We start from the raw sequence: 8,938 nt of genomic DNA, 5'->3' as shown, positions 1-8,938 counted from the left end.
TATCTTTTTTAATAACCACATATCATGTTTTGTTGTTTTTAGGGACCATTGAGTCAACTGTGATCCATAGTGAGCCTAAAAACAACAGATCTGGACCCCGCCCTGTCCTCAGCATCCCTGACACATGGGCCCTTTGCTGGAGCCACTGCCAATCCATCTCGTTGAGGCTCTTCTCTCTTTAGCCGACTTTCCTTCTGCCTTTCTAAAGCATGATGTCCCTTTCCAAGGTATAGCGTCTTCTAGAAACATGCCCAAACTATGAGACAAAATTTCACCATCGTTGCCTCTAAGGAACTTTCTCCCAAAAATATTTGTCCTTTTGACAGTCCATGGGATATTCAGTGCTATTCTCCAACACCAAAAACAAAAGCATCAGTTCTTCTTCTGTCATCCTTATTCATTGGCCAGCTGTCAGATGCATAGCGGACACTTCTCCTGTGAGGAGTTACTTCAGAGTCAGGCTGTGTCTCTGGGTCCATTTGCTCCATGGTCATGCATGTGGCCTTGCATTTGTGCCTTTTTGCCTTATCTGCTGACCGGCCTCCTGCCAGGAGAGGAGAGTTCTCCTTCAAAATCCAGCAATCCATAAGGTTCTCACTGGCCAATTTTTAAAAAATAGATCCTCACCCTCCATACTATCCTCAATGAGGAGACATCCTGCACCCAGACAGGCTTTGTAGCTCAGCAAACCACTCGTCAGGAGAACACCAGCTCCCTGTTCCCTAACTGGTCTCTGAGACCCCTCACTGGGCTTGGAAGAGGCATCTACTTTTCCTCTTCACTTCTTAGGAATTCCTTCAAATAATTTTTGTTTTACATTTTCGGTCTTTCTTCTTGAAAGTTAATAACATACTCCAGAAAAAGACACTTAATGGTCTTTCTCGAAGGGATGGGACTAGCTACTAGAATTCTGAAAACTGAGCTGGGGGAGAGGGTTGCGAGTCTCAGCAGTGCAGCATCTGGTGTGCTCATGTGACCATCCTGTTGCCTCTTGTATTACCTGTGCATCTGACTTTGTCTGGAGGCCCTCGTCCAAAGATTCTGTTTCATTTTCTCCCGGAAACACACTTCCTGATGATTGCTGTGTTCAGAGAAGAAGTGTTGGGTGGATGTGAACATCAAAGGGACTCTAACTGCTTTCAGATAACTTTCATCAGTCCTTACTGGCCTCTCTTCATCCACAATCCCATAGGCACATGTTATTATCCATGTATTTTCTCCACCGGCCAGACTCAACTGCCACATCAGTTACTACCTGTCTTCTACCTTCCTGCACCTCACCATTTTTCTGTTGTTTCATTCTCCTTGATATTGCGAGTTTACATATTTTTTATTTTTTTAATTACTGACCTTCAGTCTTGAATGGTTTTTTAGTTGAGAAAAAAAAACCCTAAAATTGAAATCAAGCCTTCCTTCTCGTCCAGAGTTTCCATTTTTATCTATCCCAACAATTTCCGGAGTTACTTGGCTTCAGTTCTCTGTTTAAATGGTTGACTGACTTATCACTGTTTATTTCTCTTTTTTTAAAGACATTTTTTATTTTTTATTGATTTACTTGCAAAATTCGTATATATTGTTTTTCACATCAGATCTCTTCCATTTCCTTTACCTACCCCCTCCCTCCACCCATCAAAGTGTGTGACCCTCTGATTCCCTGCTTTACTCTGTTACCACCATCTCACCCTTGGGTCCTCATACACGTTTTACTAATTATCTATTTCTATATTAATTGTTTTATAGAGTATTTATCCTTACGGGACTGAGTTAGTTCACTCAGCATAGCTCTCTATGGTCCCTCTCAGATTAGGTAGTGATTTACAAAATCATTGCTCCTGCATGCTACATAGTATTCCATTGTGAGAAGGTACCATAATTTCTCAATCCATTCAATTGTGGTTGGACTCCTGGGCTGTTTCCATGTTCTGGCGATGGTGATGGTGAATAATGTTGCTATGAGCTTATGTCGAAGTTTTAGTTTGTGTCTCAGTTCTCATTTTCTCAGGGTATATTCCAAGCAGTAGAATAGCTGAATCATATGGAATTTCTATATTGAGCTTTTTGAGGAAGCACCAAATTGCCTTCGAGAGTGGTTGTATCATATTATAATCCCACCAACAATGTATAAGAATTCCTATCTCACCACATCCTCTCAAAAATTTATTACTTGCTGTCCTGTTAAACTTTGCCACTGCTACTGGAGTGAGATGGTGTCTCATTGTAGTTTTGATTTTCATCTCTCTTATTGCCAGTAATTTTGAGCATTTCTTTATGTGTCTGTTTGCCATCCGAATATCTTCCTTTGTGAAAAGTCATTCCATGTCCTTTGCCCATTTTGTAATTGTGTTATCAGTCTTTTTCTTGTAGAGGTCCTGTAGGATTCTGTAAACTTTTGATATGGGACTCTTGTCTTAAATGGTATGGTTGTTGTTGTTGTTGTTGTTATGTGCCATTGAGTCATTTGCGACTCATAGCGACCCTATGTACAAGAGCCCTAAACGCCGTTCTATCCTGTGCCAACCTCGCCGTCTCAGACACACTCATTCCCACCACTCCACTCACAGAATCGATCCATCTCATCGAGGGTCTTCCTCTCCTGGGCCATCCGTCCATGCTCCCAAACATGATGTCCCTCTCCAAGGATCAGTCCCTCCTTGCAACATGCCGAAAGTATATCTTACGAAGCTTCAGAATCCTTAACTCCAGGGAACATTCTGGCTTCACCCTCTCCAGGACAAACCTGTTTGTTCTTCTAGTAGTCCAACACTCTTCTCCAGCACCACAGCTCAAAGGCATCAATTCTCTATCATCCCTATTCACTGTCCAACTCTCTGATGCATAGCACGTAATTGCAAAAACTATAGCCTGGATCAGGCACACATTAGTCTCCAACCTGACGTCCTTGCACTTCAGTACTCTTGAGAGGTCCCTCATAGCTGACTTTCCCAATGCAATTTGTCTCCTGATTTCCTGGCTGCTGTTACCAAGAATGTTGACTGTGGAAACAAGTAAATTAAAACTGCTAACTATCTGAATCTCTTCACCATCCATACTGATCCTGCCAATTGGCCCAGTGGTGAGAATCTTTGTTTGCTTGACATTGAGCTTCAATCCATATTGAAGACTGCAGTCCTTGACCTTCTGCAGCAAGCGCTTCAGGTCCTTCTCATTTTCAGTGAGCAGGGTTGTGTCATCTGCATAACACAGGTTGTTGATGATTCTTCCACCAATCCTGATGCCACATTCTTCCTTGTACCGCCCAGCGTCTCGGATGATCTGTTCTGCATATAGATTGAAAAGGTATGGGGACAAAATACATCCCTGACGGACCCCTTTCTTGATTTTGAGCCATCCAGTGTCTCCCTGCTCTGTTCTGATGACTGCCTCTTGGTCCAAGAATAGGTTTCACATAAGCACAATCAAATGCTCTGGGATTCCCATTTTTCTCAGAGTCAGCCATAGCTTGTTGTGATCCACACAGTCAAAAGCCTTTGCATAGTCAATGAAGCACAGATAGACATTCTTCTGGTATTCTCTGCTTTCTGCCAAGATCCATCTTACATTAGCTATAATATCCCTAGTACCGCAACCTCTTCTAAATCCAGCCTGCACATCTGGCAGTCATCTGTTGACATATTGTTCCAAACAGTTTTGGATAATTTTCAGCAGAATCTTGCTTGCATGTGATATCAATGATATTGTTTGATAATTTCCACACTCTGTTGGGTCACCTTTCTGGAATGGGAACAAATATCAATCTCTTCCAGTCAGTTGGCCAGCTGGCTGTCCTCCAGATTTCTTGGCACAACTTAGTGAGCACATCCAGGAAATGGTATTGCCAAATGGTTCCCCCCCCCCCCAGTCTGTCGGTTTTCTTTTTACTCTATTTGGAAAAATTTTTTATGTACACAGGGATTTAATCTTTAGAAGGTCTCATTTATCATTTTTAATCTCTCCAGATTGTACATTTCTGGCTGTATTTGGCAGTCTCTTTATACCATAGACTAGGTAAATCTAAGCTTGTCTCTGATGAACTTGATGGTTTTGGGCTTTACTTCTAGGTCTCTGATCCACCATGAGGTGATTTTTTTGCATGGTATGAGATGTGGATCCTGTTTCAGTTTTCTACAGGTGGAAGTCAGTTTTGCCAGCACCATTTGTTGAAGAAGTTGTCATTTCCCCATTTGATAGCTTTGATTTCCTTGTTGAATATCAGTTGACCATAGATATTGTTGTTGCTGTGTACCGTAGAGTTGGAATCAACCCATAGCTGACCCTCCAGTGGGTTTTTCAGAGGCAGTTAATCACATGGAAGGAAATTTCCCATCCTCCCATGGGGCAGCTGGTGGCCTTGAACCTCATGCCTTTGGATTTCAACTCAGCTTCTTGTCACTAGGCCACCAGAGCTGAGCTATTTCTGGGTTCTCAATTCTGTTCCATTGGTCTGTGTGCCTGTCATTGTTCCAGTACCATGCTGTTTTTGTTCCTACTGCTGTGTAGTAGGTTTTGAGATCAGGGAGTGCTATGCGTCCCACTTCAATTTTGTTCTTTAGAAGTACTTCGTTTATTTGGGATCTCTTTCCTCTCCAAATAAACTTGACAATTTCCCTTTATGAATTTGGTAGGATTTTGTTGAACATACAGATTGCTTTTTGTCGGATTGTCATTTTCACAATATTGAGTCTTTCTATCCATGAACAAGGGCACGTATTTTCATTTTTAGGTCTTTTATCATGACTCTTGCAGAAATGCTCTGTAGTTTTCTTTGTATAGGTCTTTTGTGTCTCTAGTCAGGTTCACTCCCAAGTATCTCCATTTGTGGTTGGCTATTGGCTATTGTAAATGGTATTGCTTCCTTGATTTTCTTCTCTGAGTTCTCTTTGTTACTGTAGAGGAATCCCACTGATTTTTTTTTTTATATTGATCTTCTATCCTGCCACTCTACTAAATTGGCCTACTAGCTCTAACAGTTTTTTTAAAGAGTCTTTGGGGTTTTCTGTGTACACTATTATATCCTCTGCATGTAGTGATAGTTTAACCATCTCTTTGACCTCATTGATCTGGATGTTTTTTATTTCCTTCTGTTATCGTATTGTCACAAGAACTTCTAACACAGTATTGAATAGAAACCACTGTGTTGTTTTTTTTTGTTTTATCTCTCCTATTGTCCCTATTCCCCAATTCTTTATTTGGATTTATTTTGTGGCTATATTTCTTCATTTGTAGAGAACTCATGTGGTTGTTGTACCCAGAGGTTTGGGATAGGTATGAGGAATTATGTCTTCTTGGCAAATAGAGCTTCAAGACAAATCTGTTTCCAATGCAAATGCCAGCCCTAAACCTTTGTTTTAATAATTCTGTAGCTAACTTTGTTTGTAGGTTGTTGTTGTTATGTGCCATTGAGTCAGAACCAATGAGCTTATCCTTTAAAGGGTTTTCAGAGACAGTAACTCTCCCAGGAGGAGATTGTCTACCCTTCTTCCATGGAGCAGCTAGTGGATTTGAACCCTGTGCCTTTCAGATTGTAGTGCAGCTTCTTATGTTTAGGCTATCAGTGCTCCCTGCTTGTAGATATTAGTGGTTAAACACTCACTTGTTAATCACAAAGTTGGTGGCTTGAAATTACCAACCACTCTTAGGGAGCTCTGGTGACCTAGTGGTAAGAAACTGTGCTGTAATCCCAAAGGCAAAAGGTTCAAGTTCATCAGCTGTTCTGCAGGAGAAGGATGGGTAATCTCCTCCTGTGTGATTAGCTGCCTCTGAAAACCTGCTGGAAGGTCAGCTATGGGTCAGTTCTGTCTTGAGGTTATGCAACAGCAGCAGCTGTGGGGAAAAGAATGTGGCAATTGGTCAAGATTACAGCCTTGTGGGTTGAAGCCCTAATGGGTCAGTTCTCCTGTGCTCTGTAGGACAGCTGTGGTTTGGAGTTAGCACGCTGGCACTGGATCTGGGTTTGGTTTGGGCATGGTACCAATTGCCTATTTATTAAGGATCCCTGTTGGTATGGTGGGTTCATATTGGGCTGTTAATTGAACGGTTGGTAGTTTAAACTCACCAGCTGCTCTGGGGAGAGAGTTGTCTGCTCCTGTAAAGATTTATAGTCCCAGAAATTTGTTAGAGGGTTGAAATTAAAAATGGTAGGGTTGTTTTTGTAAATTTCATTATTTACCTGCTTTGTGGTCTTTGCTAATATACGTGTTTTGAATCTTGGCCCCTTCCTTGTAAAACAGATGCTGTAATTTCTCCCTTAGAAAATTGTTGTGAGATTGATACTAGCCATACTTGCCTAACATACTACTTCCTTTCCCCAAAGTTTTCCTTTTCTTTCTTTTCCAACTGAATGTAAATAATGCTTTGCCTGTTGTCCCAGGAACCCAAGCCTGCAAAGGCAGAACCACAACCTTCACACCTGAGAAAAGCAGAGGTGGATGCAAGCTTTGAACCCAGGCTCACTGTTTCTCTGGGAGTTTGGAAGCCCAAGAGCCTTGCCTCGTCCTCTGCCTGTCATGACCGTGACAGTAGGTAATGTCAGCAGGCGCCTTTCAAGGCTTGCTGGTTCTCACATTTTCTAACTCAGCGAAGATCAGCTCTGAGACAAGAGATGACCTTCTCTGTGGGGCTCCAGCTGGCGAGGGTACGTGATTTGAAGCAGTAACTTCAGGGAGAAAAGATAAGGGACAGTCACCTTTCACCTCAATAAAAGAACATTCATGCTCCAGTGCCTTTCAGTGAATAACCACCTTGACATTTTGTATGATGGGACTTGTTCACGATCAAATGTGCCGCAGCCTTCTGAATGAAAAAGGGCCAAGCGTCAGACAGGCTCCCTCCTCCCGTCTCCACAAAGGTGGGTTATGAATGAAGAACCCGCAGGCTCAGGGACAGTGAGAGCTACAGGGAGGTGCCCAGAAAAACCCACCTTGTGTGAGTGGGTGCCTGTGGAAAGAAATTTTTAAAAGCCCATCTTAGGAGTGTCTACAAATGTCTGCAGCTCCCACGTGGTTCTCTATACTGAAGGAGAATAGAAGACAAAGATCTGGTTAAATAAAATTATAATCTGCCAGGAACCTGGTGGCAGCACAGGTAGGCACATGGCTGCTATATGTGAGGCTGAGGAGTTGGCCCTTATCTGCCTCTGTGGTGGAAACCCTGGTGATCTGTCCCCATAAACATCATGGGATTGCTGAGTTCTACTTGAAGGCTTCCCACAGTGGTGGGTGGGGGTGGGGGGGGGTGTTGCTGTTCTGTGCCATCAAGTTGCCTGCCATCAAGTGACCCTTGTGCACAACAGCTCTGAACCCTGCCCTGTCCTGGGCCTGTCTCACTGTCTCTGACACACCTACCTCCATTACCCCAGTCACTGTCAGTCCATGTCCTCCAGGGTCTCCCTCTTGTGTGCTGACCCTCCCCTCTTCTCTCTCTCTTTATATCCATGTGTGCGGACAGGGAAAGATTTTCATGTTAAGCTGCATTGAGCGGACAACAAGCAATGCGAACAGTATGACCTTCTTAGGTAAAAGTGCTCATTTGTGTGTGTACTGATGTGCAGAAAAGTGGGAGGATGCTCATTGCAAGTTCACACCACGGTTGTTGGATGGTGGGACTTCAGGTAATATTGTTTTGCTGTATCATTTCAATTAGGTATAAAGAAAATTATATAATTGTTAGAACAAAAAAAATCCAAAACAAAATTTTTATTTAAATAAAAAGACAGTTGACTCTGCCTCCTTTGCATTCTCTCAACGAAACCATCCTTGCCTACTGGCTCCATTCACGAACCCTGGGCGATGGTTTCAGGCCTTTCCTCACCAGCTGTCATGGAGATGAGGTGAAACAAAGAAAGCAAACACGTGTTGCCCAGTGCCTGTTAGCTCCGTCTTTAAAAAAGTCTGATTGGAGACTGTTTCACCCTACAAAGGAACCATGAGGCAGGGTGGAATGAGAAAGCCTGAGTCACTGACTTTCCTTTGAAACCTAAATTTATCAGGGCTGCGGCCACTCTGGGCATTCTTTTCGAGTGACTGTCGATGATCCATTGACATTTAACAATAGTACAGACTGAGAAGAGAACACGGTGGTCCATCTGCGGCTGTAGGATCAGAGAACCAGCTTCATTTCATCAAACTGGGGAGGGTTCTGTTCATCTTTAGACTCACCAGGGACCATGTAAACTAACGTGAAGATCCTAATGCAGAGCCCAGCATAGGTGGGGCTCAACAAGGTCAACTCCCTTCTCCTGGGGAAGGGTATTCTAGGCAGAGGGAGTGGCTCTTGTAGAGATGAAAGCAGATGATACTGCACCTCTGGTAATGGCAGTGAAGTGAGACTGCAGAAAACCAGCCCTCTTGCTACATTTTCACAGGACGTACTTGATTATCTGTATTAGTTAGAATCAGGTCTACAAACTTCGTTTTTGGAACTGCCTCTACAATGCCAGTGTACTGCTTGGCACATACTGCTCGTATGACTCTAAGACGGAGCTAACGTGGCATGTTCTCGCCCTCCTCGGTGAGACCTTCCAGGTGCATACAGACACAGCTTACACAGCACATCAGCGGTGCACACTGATGGATGTGGATTGGAGGATGCATCGGTAAGCCCCAGAATTAAGGATATATTTAAATAACACACACACACACACACACACACACACACACACCCCGCCCCAGTGACCTACCAGTAAGGAGCTGCACTGTAATCTCAAAGGTACATGGTTTGAATCTACCAGGTGCTCCAGGGAAGGAAGCTGGGCAGTCTCCTCCCATGTGATTTATTGCTGCTGAAAACCCGCTGGAGGGTCAGCTACAGTTGGTTCCGACTAGACAGCACCCTTAACAACACTGCAATCTCAGCTAGTACGAGTGCTTGGTTCTTCAAAAACATGAATAATTTGGAATCCTAGACTGGCCTAGTGGTAAGGAGATGCACTGTAAGCCTAAAA

This window comes from Elephantulus edwardii, unplaced genomic scaffold (assembly GCF_000299155.1).
Source record: "Elephantulus edwardii isolate Elephantulus edwardi_28Jun2011 unplaced genomic scaffold, EleEdw1.0 scaffold00038, whole genome shotgun sequence".
NCBI classification, from domain to species: domain Eukaryota; kingdom Metazoa; phylum Chordata; class Mammalia; order Macroscelidea; family Macroscelididae; genus Elephantulus; species Elephantulus edwardii.
The sequence above is the reverse complement of the archived record's forward strand: the minus strand, read 5'-3'. Positions refer to the sequence as shown.